Source organism: Pelodiscus sinensis, chromosome Z (assembly GCF_052426305.1).
Source record: "Pelodiscus sinensis isolate ZL-2025 chromosome Z, ASM5242630v1, whole genome shotgun sequence".
Classification (NCBI taxonomy): domain Eukaryota; kingdom Metazoa; phylum Chordata; order Testudines; family Trionychidae; genus Pelodiscus; species Pelodiscus sinensis.
Genome location: NC_143085.1, coordinates 17,727,777 through 17,743,050, shown reverse-complemented (window position 1 = coordinate 17,743,050; position 15,274 = coordinate 17,727,777). Strand labels below are relative to the sequence as shown.

The following is a 15,274-nucleotide window of genomic DNA, read 5'->3' as shown; positions in this document are numbered from 1 at the left end:
CAAAGGGAGTTGTTAAATTCTTGGCTCTGAATAACACAAGAAACTTTCCTAGCATGAAGGATACAAGATAGGAACAAAGAGGGGGTGGGTAATAATTTCTGATGAGGAGCGGCTCCAAAAATTTGGTAAGTGATCCAGGGCTGCACTCTTCCATTATATTAACGAAGGAGGTATGGATCTGAGACAAAAGTTGTGTGCACAAGGGAGCTTGGAGTAGGAGATTGGGGTACAGGAAAAGGGTGAGGTGTCTGGGAGGTAGTTCGGGTGAAGGAGGGAGTTGTGATCTTGGGCAAGGAAATGGGGATGCAGAAAAGAATGGAGAGCATGAGAAGGAGTTGTGACCTGCAGGAGGGAGTGCAGTGTTTTATGTTATGACCCAGGGCAGAAGAAGATTCAGACCTGGAGGAGAAGTGTAAGAGGGGGTGCAGGAACTGGGAGGGGATTATGACCTAGGACAGGCGTGCACAGGTTTGTCATATGGGGCAGGGAGTTGTGAAGGAGGTAGGATGCCAGGTGCAGTCTCTGGCTGGGACGCACTTATTTTATGTGTCTCCTTGCTAGCAGCCTAGTGAGACCCTCGTGCAGGCTTCTTGTCTGCAGTGTCCCCGTACGCTGCTCAGAGCAGCCGGCTGCTGGGACCATGTGCTCTCTGCGTACTGCTCGGCCTTGGTAGGGGCCCTCCATGAATTGCCTGCATAGCAAGCAAAGCACAAGCATCTCCCATTGGTCTGTTTCCAGCCAGTGGAAGCTGTGAGATTGTGCTTGAGATGGCACAGTTCATAAAGAGCACATGACTCCTTCAGTAAGCTGCTTTCAGTGGTGTGTATAGGTACGTCAGGCAGGAGGCCTGCCAATAGCTCCGACTGGACCACTGAACAGTGGCAGGCCAGATCTAGCAGTTTGGCAGGCCAGAAATGGCCTACAGGCCGATTTTTGCCCATCTCTCCCATCAGGGGCTCATTTAACTGCTCATCCACTAATGTTTTCTATGCCATCAAATGACAGCAATGCTACTCTGCCATGTATATTGGCCATACTGGACAGTCTCTGCGGGAAAGAATTAATGGACACAAATCAGATATCTGAAAAGGCAACACACAGAAACCTGTTGGAGAACACTTTAACCTGCCTGGGCACTCATTAATGGATCTCCAAGTCCTCCAAGTCACCGTGTTGTTTCAGGCCAATTCCACAAGCCAAATACACAGGGAAGAGCTGGAACTTAACTTCATTTACAAGTTTGATTCTTATCAAAATGGAATGAACAGGGCTATTGGCTGGCCTTCCACATCCTAATGAGTTAACCAACCAGCCAATGGAGGTGGTAATTGTTCTTATCAGTCTCTTGTAATTTGAACAATCTATTCACTGACTTTTTCCTTCTCCCTCCGTCCCCTTTCTTCTCCTCTCCCCCTTCCCTTATTTATTCTTGGATCTGGACTTTTAGTACTCCATCTGTAGAAGTGGGTTGTGCCCACAAAAGCTCATGATGCCATCTACATGTTTTGTTAGTCTTTAAGGTGCTGTTAGATGACTATTTGTTGATTTTTAAATTTTTCTCAACTAAGTTGGTGGGTGACAAAGACGGATTACATGAAGATTACTGTTGTGTTCCCTCCCTTTATGGCATCTGGTATTGGCCGCTGTCGGCAGACAGGATACTGGGCTAGATAGACAGTTGGTCTGACTCAATATGGCCATTCTTATGTTCTTATGTAAGGGTTGGTCTACCCTGGTAACTTATATTGGCATAGTTGTTTTCTCTCAGTGATGTGAAAAATCCATACCTCTTAGAGATGTAGCTGTTGACACCACTAGGGTGTTGGAAGAATTCTTCTGTTGACCAAGCTACTGCCTCTCAGGGAGGAGGATTAACTGCTGGCGTGGCCAGGTCTAGCAAGTTATGTGAATCTCTTCACACCTGGGTAACGGTAATACAGTTTAACATAGAACTTGACTTAAAGGTCACGTGACAGCACCTGTGAAATGGCCGAAGATCTAATTAAGCCTGGAGGTGACCTGTGGCTTTAAGGGTAGAAGCAAGTTCCCTTTATACATTCTCCTCTGCCTTCTGCTTGCTGAGTAGAGAGCCTTAGAAGAAGGTGGTGATTTCAGTTGGGAGCTGAGGAAAAGAAGAAGGAAGAGAAAATGAGATCCTCCTGTGGGGGAAACAGTCCTTTAGACAAAGTGTGGTTTAATGCTGGGTTAAATGGGCATGCAGCATTGTTCCTAGCCACCTTCAAAGCTGGTTACTTTTGTGTGTGTGTAGCCTAACTCATTCTTTCCCTACACTTTTGAAGCCCCATCTTCCCCTTCCATACCCAAGTGCATATGCTACTGCTCTTGTGAGTCCCAACCATTATGGAATTCAGTGACTCTAGCTTCTTAGTATTGAAGCAGCAGGCTTAGCAGGTGAAATCTCCCAGGCATATTAGATACAGTGCTGACAGCCAGTGTAGAATTACATACACCCACAGGAATATACTCCACCTTCACTACAAAGCTGTCTTGTTAGTCTATCTTCCCACATGTAACTGGATTCAGGCTTCCATCTTTAATAATATCACCCAGCAATACTGATTTTTATCACTTTATATGCTTATATTTTACAGTGTAGGAAGCATATTTGCCTCACACTGGTGCTTTTTCAGTAGCGATGAAGGCAGAAGTATGGCAGATGGGTGGGGATTGGTGACTCCAGAGCCTGTTAAATCTGTTTTTCTTATATTGTTTAAAATTGCCTGTTAAAATTCAGCAGCCGCATGTCCAATCAGCCTGATGGTGTCTGCCATGTTGTGAGAACACAGTCATTAATTGGTCCAATTCATGCACATCGAGGTAGGCGGGCAGTGTGAATTCAAAGGAGCTGGAGAGAATAGAGGGAGGTTTTGTGGTTGGGGGATAGAAAGGGGCCGGGGGAGAAGCTTGGTAATACAGTGACAATGAAACATACGGTAGTCACACTGGAAAACTTTCTCCTTCATTAGCAGGGATCTGTTGAGTTTCTGCTCACATTAGGGTAATTAACACAAGTACAGATTGTTGAACATCTGTGCAGTTTAACTATATGGCCGGTTCCCAGGCTTTAAACAGGGTTGTGAGGAGCCAAATGCAAAGCAGTTTGAAAAGCCCACACACTATTCATTTCATTGAAATTAGCATTTCTGGATGAAAGCTGATGTTGCAGCATGTCAGCTATAAATTTTCTCTGGTCTGTTGCCAAGTTGGCTAATGATCTTAAATTAGTGTTTGTTAATAAATTACAAAAACTTGGTTACTTTTAATATTCTGGAGGGGAAGTTCCTATTGCATTTTTAAAATGTGTGCGTGTATTATATCTAATATGCTTCTAATGATCTTCAGAGAATCCTGGCAGTAATTACTGTTTCAGCCTCAGTGAGGGGCTTTTGGCTTGGTGGATGCATCTTTTGTTTTTTTATATTTTTGACAAAACTGCAGTTCTCATTTTTCAGTCTTATAAATTTGCCCGTGAGTCTGCACTTGTGGTATGCTGTAAATATGATTTGTTGTTTGCATACTGAACTTCTATAGTCTCTTGACTTTCCTTCCTCCTTTCCTTCACACTGGATATGTACATACATAAAATATATGTATGTGGCTACATCTTTTGATGCAGAGGATCTGTCTATATGGTGGGGCAATGCACACTTCAGGGCTGTGATTTCTAAAGTGCATTAACTTTGTGCATTAATTGGTCCATGTATACCCTGCTGATAAACACTAAAAGTAACCTGGTGTGCTTTATTGGGAACTGCATTAAAGTCTACTAGGGAACCTTTAGTGCCTACCAGCAAGGTATACACGGAGCAATTAATGTGTAACATATTAGTGTGCTCTAGAAATTACACCCCTGTAGTTCTCATTGTTCCACCATGCAGAAAAAGCCCAGAGATATAAATGGCTCTATGGCATTTTTTTATATTCTTTATCCAATAGAGCTCTTGGTTTTTTGACCAACCTGTTTCTTCATGCTTTCCCTTACCAGTTGAGAACATGGGGGAAAGGGGAGCATTATTCCTGACCACCTCTAGATTTTTTTATGACTAACAGCAGTTCCTTGACTCTAAAATTATCTTCTCCATCATTGTTCAGTAGAAACAAGGTTTGCTGGTCTTTAGGTCAGGTACATCATCCTATTTACTCCTTTTTTTTTCATGAGACTATGGGGCAGGCCAGTTTTTTTTTATTGGAGGATTAGGGTACAGGCAGTCCCCGGGTTACGTACAAGATAGGGACTGTAGGTTTGTTCTTAAGTTGAATCTGTATGTAAGTCGGAACTGGCATCCAGATTCAGCCGCTGCTGAAACTGATCAGTTTCGACAGTGGCTGAATCTGGATGCCAGTTCCGACTTACATACAGATTCAACTTAAGAACCCTAGGCATCCCCAAGTCAGCTGCTGCGGAAACTGATCAGCGGCTGATTCCAGGAAGCCCGGGGCAGGGGCTTCCTGAAGTCAGCCACTGGTCAGTTTCAGCAGTGGCTGACTTGGGGATGCCTGGGGCAGAGCAGCTGGGGTGCTGCTGGGTTGGTCCAGTAGCGAGGCCGCTCCTCGGCGCTTCTGGACCAACCCAGCAGCACCCCATCTGCTCTGCCCCAGGCGTCCTGATTCAGCCGCTGCTGAAACTGACCAGCAGTGGCTGAATCAGGACGCCTGGGGCAGAGCAGCTAGGGTGCTGCCGGGTTGGTCCAGTAGCGCCCAGAGCGGCGCTACAGGACCAACCGGCAGCGCCCCAGCTGCTGTATTACAGGCGTCTGGAGCAAAGCCACGGAGTACGGGGGCAGCGGGACAGCCCAGATGCGCGTCTGGGCTGTCTGCTGCCCACGTGTTCCGCCGCTTTGCTCCCCGTCCTTCTGGTCTGCAGACCAGGGGGATGGGGAGCAAAGCAGAGCAAAGCAGCTGAACACGCGGGCACTGGACATCCCAGACGCGTCTGGGCTGTCCGCTGCCCGCGTGCTCCGCCGCTTTGCTTCCTCTCCCTGGTCTTCTGGAGACCAGGGAGAGGGTCCCGTTCGTAACTGCGGATTCGACGTAAGTCGGATTCGACGTAAGTCGGATCCGCGTAACTCGGGGACTGCCTGTATTTAGACATTGTCTTAATATGCAATAATATTTTTGCTTGCGATTTTAATTTTTTTTCTTTCTATGTCTAGATAGATTGTCTTTTGAGAGTTTAAGACAATGACTGTTACAAGTGATATTTAGGTCTACACCCATTACTTTTTCTTTTCAACATAGCACCTGCAACATTTCCTTAAATGCTTTTCAGAGTTATACAGTCTATTCCATGTGAGTATATAGCCATAAATCTGTGGTATGTGTGCTAGCATGCATAAATCAGACACATTTATCACACTAACACATATGCCTCATACAAACAAACACTCGCACATACATCTATATATTGTACTGTCAGAATAGTTTTTTTGTATGTTTGGGTATTTGTTTACCATGTATTTAAGGCTGTGTGTAAGAGACATGCTTCCCATCCCCCTTAAAAGTACCATACATACAATTAATCACTGAGACATTTAAACAAGTCCAGTCCACTAAACCCATACATATTCTCTCTCACACACTTGCTCTCACTTCTATCACTTGCTCTCAGCATCTGCCAGCCCGCATAAATCTAGACTGTTAGACTTGTCATGAAAATAGAGCATTCCACAACCCAAAACTCTTGAGTCGGGCCAGACCAACAGTTTGCATTCTGTAAACAGGAAAATAAATTTTTTAAAATTGAGAAGTCGTGGGATCAAAATGGTGAAAAGGTCAAAGGTTGTGGAAATATATTTATTTATATGTATTTATTTAAATATATTTATTTCACACATTTTGCTTTTCCTCTGCTCAGTACACAAAGTTTAGCTAATAACGAATGGTTTTGCAGCTTAAAGACTAACAAAACATGTAGACAGTATCATGAGGTTTCATGGGTACAACTCATTTCTTCAGATGAATGAATAATTAAAATTCCAGTTCCAAAATAAATAGGGGATGGGGAGGGGAGAAGGAAGGGAAAAAATAGTAGTGAGTTAGAGTGTTTGTTTCATGAAGCTGATAAAGAAGGTGCAAATTTTTCTTAAGTACCCATTGTTTGGTTGCTTAAGTCATTAGGATGTGGAAGGTAGCATGCTAGCCAGGTGATGTCTTTATTCATAATTTTGTGATCAGTCCCAAACTTGTAAATGAAGTTAAGTTCCAATGCTTCCCTGTGTATTCAGCCTGTGGAATTGGCCAGAAAAAACAGTGACTTGGAGATGCATTAATAAGTGCCCTGCCAGGTTAAAGTGTTCTCCAACACGTTTCTGGGTGTTGCCTTTTGGATATCTGATTTGTGGCCATTAATTCTTTCCTGTAGAGACTTCCATGTTCAAAAGCTTCAGAGGGGTAGCTGAGTTAGTCTGTAACACGAAAAACTTAAAAAATAACAGTTTTTTAAAGTTTTATGTTTTTATAAATAACAAATAGTCTAGTAGCACCTTAAACACTTAAGAAAACATGTAGCTGGTATCATGAGCTTTCGTGGGCACAACCCACTTCAGATGTAAACATGATCTACATGTTCTGTTAGTCTTTAAGGTGCTACTAGACTGTTGGTTGCTTTTTAAGTTTTTCCTGTAGAGACTTGGCCAATATACACGACAGTGATGCATTGTTGGCATACCCATACATTTCAGAGGCTACACCTCTGAAAAATTTAGCTTGCCACTAAAGTGAAAATAAAATTAAACAAGTCATCACAGTGGGGCTGATCAGGGCATAGCTGATTTTTGTTAAATCCTGTTTAACTCTCCAAATGTTAAAAGATTTTAATGGAGGGTACTAGCCACCCCAGTGGAATTAAAGCACTTGTTGAGAGGAATTAAAGGACTGCTCTGCTTCTTTTTGTAGCTGCAAATGGTGTTGCTGAGCTCCTGCTGTGTAATTGCCTCTCATGCAGGCCAGAATTTAATTTGGCAGCATTTAGGGTTCTCAATGACATGGTTTCAGTTCATCCATCAGCTTCCACACACAAAGTTTACAAAGGACATGGATTTAAAAAAAATGCTGCCATGTAAAAAATGCAGACACAGAACCTGATCCTTCAAAAATTAGCTTCATAGGTAAAATTACTCATGCCTATGTCACTATTCATGCTTAATAGTTAAAAAGAATTTGTAGGATCAGGCTCTAGGAAAAGATGTGGACTTTGCTCTAATAAAGCCTTGTCTACATAACAAAGTTGTGTTTTAAACTGTGTGAATTAAACCAGCACAAAAGGCTTTGTGAACACTCTTACTTTGGTTTCCACCAGGCTTAACATAAGTCAGCTAAGAATTGTGTTAGACCAGTATTTCTCAACTTTTTCACATTGAACAGCTCATATTCTAAGTTAAAAACCAACAACAATCACCTCCCCCTTTACATTTAGTATAAAAATGTCAAGGGTAGGTCCATACATTTTACTGTTGGTGTTTTTAGCAGTTGACGGAGAATACTTGACATTGAAGAATTGTGAGTCAAGAGCAAGCTTTTCTTTGCTTTAGATAGTAAATACAGTTTTTAGTGCCTCTTGGTCTCCGTAGTACCTTTCTGTGGCTTCTGTCTTGAGAATCATGGCCCACAAACTCAGAAACATTGGTTTACATTCAAACAAAATAAATTCCTTTTACATCAAAAGTTTGCCCCCAATATAGCTAATCTGTATTAAAAAACAGTGCTTCTTTCTCCTGCAGCAAATAAATGTCACTGGAGGCTTTGTGGGTTATTGGTCAGAAGGTATTAGGAAGGATTATTGGAAGACGCCACAAGATTGAATTTGAAGTTAGAAGGGAGAGACGTGCTTTCCATATGCTGCGGCGTGGGGAAGAATATTCTAGAAGGCCTGAAGCTTAGGTAGAAATGGAGACATATTGTGTGCAATATATGTGCTTTGTAAATGTTAAGTTATACAACTACTGGAAGGGTAGTTTCTCAGCTATTTAAGTATTTAATGTATATGCACTTCATTTTCCTGTACGACCAGCTCCTGAGTCGTCATGCCAGAGAACTGGAGGGTCATGGCTCCAGGGTCTAAGTGAGACAGCCAGATCAGCTTCATCTAGATACTGAAAAGTATTAAATGAGGAAGTTTGAAAATTAAATGACATGACTTTACTAAGGACAACAACTCTATATTTATAGTATTCAGTATTCTCTTGAGTCTTGTAGCTCTACATCACTTGTGTCTGATGGGGACAATCTGTCTCATGAACATAACTTCAATACCTGCTTTATTGATACCCTCTCCATTAGTGAGGCTGGCCTTTCTAGGGAATCCTAGCTTCTCCCAGGAAGCATGTAACTGTGTTCAGAATGCATTATTTAAAATAATGATGATAATAATAATTAATTATAAATAGTTCCTTGGTTATTTTCATTAAAGATTCAGCAAAAACCAAAACCACTTATTTGAACATGTTAGGAAAATGATCCGGCAGAAAATTAATGCACGTCTGTTGCCAAAAAGGTAATAAACTAAGCCTTTATTTCTTTCCTCATAATCTTTCCAGAAAGAAGACAAATTTCAGCACAACATATTTTTTTAAATGTCTGTCACAGAGTGGGCCAAAATGCTTATTCCATTCCTGAACAGAGAAATATGGTAACTAAATTGGGAAATTGGCCTTAGCATTTTGCGTCTTGAAGTTGGTGAAACTCTGTGGCTCATGAAGTAAAATGAAAAACATTTCATTGTTTTCCTGCATCATAAAATGCAAATGGTAGGCTCAGTTACAGTGAATTTCAGTTACTTTATGTTAGAGATTTCCAGTGGATATACCATGTGTTCATGACCCAACAACATAGGGTAGTTGTGAAGCTGCATTAAAATTCCTTGCTCTCAAGCTGTCATTTGTAAGTATCCTTGAAGTTTTCAGAGTAATTTTGTTTCACTTATCAATAGATCAACTTCTGCTCAGCAATGTTTTTCTTGTTCCCTGGCTGTGGTGACATAATACAGGAGGCCCCCGACTTGCTACTGCCCAAGTTCCAACCCCCCGCACTTACAACCATTTTTGTAAATGTGGAAGGGGCAGAAACCCCCTACCTACAGCCTCGGCCCACATTTACGATGGCACACGGCACCTATTGTAAATGGCGGTTTGAGTTATGATGATCCCAACTTGCGACGCTTCACCCGGAACCAATCGCATCGCAAGTCAGGGGCCTCCTGTACTGATTATATAAAATATTTCTTTAGACTGAAATATCTAAGGACTTGTCTTCACTGTGGGGTGGATTGATGCTGAGCGATCAATCCACAGTGGTCAATTTAGCAAGTCTAGTAAAGACCCACTAAATTGACTGCCGATCACTCTTCCTATTGAGTCTGGTACTACAGCAGAATAAGATGAGTAAGGGAAGTCAACAGGAAAGTTTTTTCTGTCAACCCTCTGTAGTGTGGTCCCTGCGGTAAGTACATCTGAGCTACAACAATCTGACAATACGTTACTAATATAATGTAATTCAAATTGGGTAGCTTAGATCAAACTATGCTTGTGGTGTAGATTTGCCCTAAGAAGCACATATCCAGTACTTTTAAGCACTGTAATATATACCAACAGTGCCATGAAATCTAAGCAATATTAAGATAATCACTTCAACAGGAACCCAGCCAGCCACCTACAAAAGCTTACCCATTCATCATCTAGGAAGTGTATCTTCAGTAGCCTCCATGATCTTTGACAAACCTATAACACAAATGCCATTTGAATGTACTCTACAATATAAACTCAAGGTTAAGTAACATGCCCATGTATCTCTTGCTATCTGTAGGAGAAAAATAAAACCAAGAAAGGCAGGCACAGCTCTGTATTTGTTGTGAAAACAGTGTGTGTACAATCCCAAAAGATATTTGGACAGTGAGGGAGATATCACTGTGACAACATAATAGTGAGGAGAGGCTAAAATGGTGGTGGTTGTGCATGCTGATGATGGACCTAGGAACAAGCAAAGATGTAAAATGAAACCAGCAGTATTAGTAGCTTCCGTCAACTTCTGTGCCAGCTAACTGATTTGCATTCTCCTGTTGGGCAGTTGGAAGCCGCCACGGAACAGTTTATATTCTAGCCTGCTCTGGCCTTGAATTATGCATGACCAATTTATCATGCCCCCAGCTGAAAAACTAATTGTGTCCCTGGGATATATTTACTAGAAATTGTAGTTTGCTGTGCTAGGGTCCCCAGAGTGTTCAGCAGAGCGGATGACTGGGAAGTTACAGCTCTTTTAGAGCATGGCTTTTGGCTCAGTATAAGCCTGGAGAACACAGATTTTTCATTCCTGTTTTCTTTTTGAATGCTTTTCGCCATTCCTTTTTTAAAATGTGTTGCACTTCCCCCAGTTGGCTAGCATGAGATTCTTGAGCAGACTCAATTATTAAAAAATGCAGGATCATGACTGAAAGTGATTTCATATTGCTTAATATAAGGTATCCTATTACTTTGATGGTATCCTCCCTCCCTGTTTCACACCTGGAATTATGTGGTTCTCTGATCAGCATAATTAGAATTAAAGATTCAGGTGATTTCTTTTCCAAAACAAAAATTGTGGGGTGGGTTTTAAACTCAAATATCGTTAGTGCAGTGATTAGCAGAAGAGCACAAAATGACTCAAACATTAGTTCTTGCAGAGAACATAGAATAAACTGTAGAGATGGGAATGGGGGAGGTGGTTTCAGGAAGACGAAGGTACTATGCTGGTAAATTAATCATCAAGTTCAGTCTGTCCTTTCCCAGGTGTCATGGGAGGTGGATGTCAAGGAACGAATCACAATGAAGGAGGCAACTGTAACTTGACTTTTGTAACTGAAGAGCCTTCTAGAATCTTCGATTCATCGTTATTATATTCCTTGTCTGGTAGCATTGAATTCCATGCAACACAGTTTACGGCAGAAGGTGCCTCTGAGGATGATCGACATTGTGACCGCTTTAATCTGTATTGTTTTATTTCTAACTGCAATAGCAGATAAATTCTGCAGGCTGGATTTTCAGAGATGCTGAGCAATTATGAGTTTCAATATCTGAAAAGCGGGTCCTTTCCTGGGCTGTTCAGAAAATACAGTACCTGGGTGGAATTGCTATGGATTCACACCAGTATAATAGAATTCAGAGTGTGTCCTCCCCAGATGAAAGCTCTGGAAAACTATTTGTGATGGTTCTAAATTTATGTTTTCTTAAGTAATTTTAGGTGTGTATGAAATAGTTTGTGGTAAGCCATGTGCATCGTAACTGGAGAGAAAAAGAGAAATGTCCATTTACAAATGCCAAAGATGTGCATACCATTTTAAAACTTTCAAAAACTCATGAAAAGCTTCCCTTCTATTCTCCTTATTTTTATTTATATTTCAAGTAAAGTCTTAAGAAAAGATTCCATGCAAGTAAATATGCAGCTTGCTACTGTATAGACCCTCTGCTTCCTTGCTGTTTGTAGATGCGGTATTAATATTACGTTTTCCAATTCTCTCAGAGCCATGGCGCATTTTAGATTCCAGTGTAGAAAACATTCATGTCCCAAGAAGTTTTATGGCTCCTTCTTCAAAGAGGCTATATAGAATTTTTTTAAAACAGGAAACCTTGTAGTAGTTTGCTTTCCTATTGGACAGTGTGGCATTACTGAGCTTCCAGGCAGAAGGGAGAATGTAAAGAAGGTGAAATGGAAAATAGAATTGAAAATGATTCTCTTGAATAGTATTAGTGGTAGTAGTGCTGAAATGGGAGAGGAGGGGGCAAATAGAAGAGACCTCAGATTCTAATTTCTCCTCTGATAGGGTTTTTCGGTTATAGACAGATAGGCATCTGTGGATACTTTGCTCCCAGAAATGAGACACATGAGTGAGTCCAGGTTAGGTCTCCTTTGCTGTTGATTCTAATAGCTTGTTAATGATCTTCCCAGGCTTTAAATATCTATACATGTGTATTCAGAAGAGCTTGAAGGAGGCGGTGGGACAAAAAAATTGCAGCCCTTGCTGCAGAGTTACCCCAGGTTCTTAATGTTATATTGTCTTCCAAGTTCCTGTAAATTTCTCTTATATGATGAGAAAAACAGCTCTCTTGTTCCACGAAGTAGGTTCAGAAGGGATGATAGCCTCTCTCCATAGTGTTTCCATGGGGCTGATTTCTTTGGAAACTGCCAATATTTGTTCCAGTGCTGTGAGTGGCATTAACGATTTTGCTCTTTGAATTTATTATGATTGTTTGTTTTATTTTTTGCCGCCTCCTCACTGGCTTCGTCTTTTCAGCAGTCTGTTGCTCTGCTCTTCTAGAGCTCCCTGAGGTACACTGTACTGTTCAGCTTTTTTCCCTGTTGCTTTGTTGCTCCACTTCTGGCTGTGAGCATCTGGGAGCACCAGAGCAATTTAGGAGAAATGGAACTGCTTTGAGAGACAGACCTCAGGATTGTAGTAACTAGCAAACTAAGTGTGGCCGAGGTCTGAGGTGAGAATTTTCTTAGAAGTGGAAATAGTTTTGTGGCAGGCTCAAGAGAATTGAATAAAACTGGGGGCCTGATGCTGCAAGTTGAAGAGGGTTTTCTAAGGCGATGTTAACACTGTGCAATTTACAACCACAAAAATAAAATCATTTCCAACTCCGAGTGGTAGCTTTGTTGCTGAGAGCACATCTCCCCCAACAGAGCTCTGTCCACACTGGTGCTTTTTGTCGCTAAGACTTTTGTTGTACAGGGATGTGTTTCTTTCACACCCCTTCCTAGGGTTACCAGTTGTCCGGCTTTCTACCGGACAGTCCGCAATTTGCACCATCTGTCCGGTAGAGAAATTAATAAAATACCGGACATGTGCAATGTCTGGTATTTTGTGAATTCCCAGCTGGGTGTCGGAGGGAAGCTGAGCGGGGGCAGGGGAGTGACTGGGAGGTAGGTCGTGATTGGCTTTGGGAGCCCTCTGGTTGCATGCAAAAGGCAGGTGGGGTGGAGCGGGACAGAGGCCGGGACTCCTAGCCACTCCCCCCGCCCTGCTTTTGCACGGGACCAGAGGCTCCCACATCCCTCCTGGGTGGTGCTCCCGCCCCCCTCTCCCCCCCCCCCCCCGGACAAGCATGTCCGATTTTTTAGCGGGGTCTACCTGGCAACCCTATTTACAATAAAAGCAAAAGTGCCAGTGTAGACAAAGCATAAGAGAATATCATACTTAGTTCATTACCACCATTGCTTTCTCCTCCAACACTGCTCTTCCAGTTTCTTCACCCCCAGGTTTCCTTCTCCTTCTTTCTCTGTTTCTTTCGTATGTTTGCACAAATGTATGTACACATAAAAATAGGCTTTGATCAGTACAGAAAGAGATTTTTCATGTGTCTTTAAAGGGGAATATATTTACTTTTTGTGGATTATTCTACTTTGAGGCCCAGAGTGGTTAGGGAAACAGTGCTAAAAGCAGCTTCAAACCAGTATGTACAAAGTCTGCTAACGATACCATACTGGCTTGAATTTGTACCACTTGGGAATTTTTCCTGAGGAGTTGATTCCCACATCCTAATTATTACAATATGCCTGTGTGCCAATAGGCCCTTTTATCTGTAATTGCACAGTTTCTTCTCCTCCTAGTCAGGAATGAGAAGTAACAAACATTGAAAGTGGGAAAAATATGTTTTCCTGGTTAAAATATTGGAAATATTTGGGTGGAGGGAGGCTGTATACAATGATTACAGCTATTCCCCTCACTTGCAGGGGCATGAAGGAATTTTAAGAAGAGTGCAAGAGAATAAACCCCACTGCTCAAATAATGCCTTAAAATGTCCATCAGAAATGCTGCAAGTATACTGAGGCTGTTGAAAGCTTTCCAGTGTTGGTGTCTTTGTCTCTATCCATCACAGGCACTGCAATCTTTGTGCCCCTAGCTTCAAACAAGGACTTCATGCTGTCCTTGCAATCTGCCTTTATGCAGCGGAGTGTGGAGGCTTCTAATTACGAGGCCGAGATACACTGCGGGTGGGGAGGCATGCTGTGCCCCACAGCCGTGCACCTGATTATCCATTGCTGAGGTCGTTAGAAGGGTTACTCCTGAGTTTAAGCCTGCTCCACAAGCCCCCTAATTATATGCTGCTCTGCAAGTTGCATTAAAAAGAAATTGTTGAAAAGACAAAAGACAGAATAACATTTCCTCCCTCATCTCCCTGTCTCCCCCTAAAACATACACAGACACACACTCCCCCACCTCTCCCTGCTGGGCCCAGAGCTACTTTTCATGCTTGAGTTGGTGCAAGCTCTGATAAAGTCATTGAAAGATGCAGCAGGGAGACAGACTGCTCCCAGGGATAGAGGGAGGCAGAAGAGGAAGCCAAGGAAAATGACCCCCTCCCAGGTAGATACAGCCATGCTGCTTGCTGAAGGAGTTGTCCCACAGTGCAGAATTAGAGAAGAGATTAACCGTCCTTTATTGTTTTGTTTCACTTCCTAGGGAGCAATGTAATGTAGTTTCTTCCGTGGCAAAAAGCCTGCTTCTTCCAACTTCAGTTAAAGCTTTGGGAAGCCTGAATCACTATAGATAACACATTCAAAGTGCAGTATCTCTTGTACATGCTGCCAGTTCTCATTTTAATCTCTTAAAACATTAAAAAAATTAAATTCTAAACTGTGAAATTCTATGAGGTTGCATTGTAATGCAATTTCCAAACCCTGGATATGCACACTTGCACTCAGACCTCACAAATGGACGGGATTGTGTGTATCCTCCATGAGTGTGTGAAGCACATCACTGCAGACACATTGATGTTCAGTTGCGGCGCTATTCAAAATGCTAGGACAATAGCATCTCTAGAATATTAATAAAACTAAAGATGTATCGATATTACAGTTAAATATTTCCTGTATATCTTGTTGTGACTTTAAAGTTTAGGTGAAATTTTAGCCTCAAATGCAGATTTTCACGGAGATATCATCTAAGAGGAAAGGTCCTTGGTTGAATCCTCAGCTTTACAGATTTGAATAATTACTATTATTTATCATTTGTGCTATAGCACTGAGGAACCCGAGTCATAGTGTGGCACAGCATCATAGCTAACTTTCCTACTCTCGTTGTATGCATTTAAAACAAGATTCTTTCTTTATCCTTTATTCTCTCTTCCAACATCAGCTGTATCTTCTGCTTTTCCTCCTTCAATTCAGGGGTGCTAAAATAATTTTTATAGTGGGAGTATAGAGATCCATTGAACCAAACTATAAACTCTGCACATAATGGAAAACATTTCGAGCTAGGGATTTGGTAGCAACCTCAGCACTC

At 42.0% G+C, this 15,274-nt stretch overlaps 1 protein-coding gene and 1 long non-coding RNA gene across 10 annotated transcripts in view; one reads left to right on the top strand and one right to left on the bottom strand.

Moving 5' to 3' along the window:
- Positions 1-15,274, top strand: part of FBRSL1 (fibrosin like 1) — a 1,043,303-nt gene that overhangs the window by 874,036 nt on the left and 153,993 nt on the right. The window lies entirely within an intron of this gene.
- Positions 1,986-10,652, bottom strand: LOC142818493 (uncharacterized). Its single transcript, XR_012895985.2, has 3 exons — positions 10,515-10,652; positions 9,681-9,734; positions 1,986-2,122 (listed from the first exon to the last, which is right to left on the bottom strand). It is a non-coding gene; the product is annotated as an uncharacterized LOC142818493 (long non-coding RNA).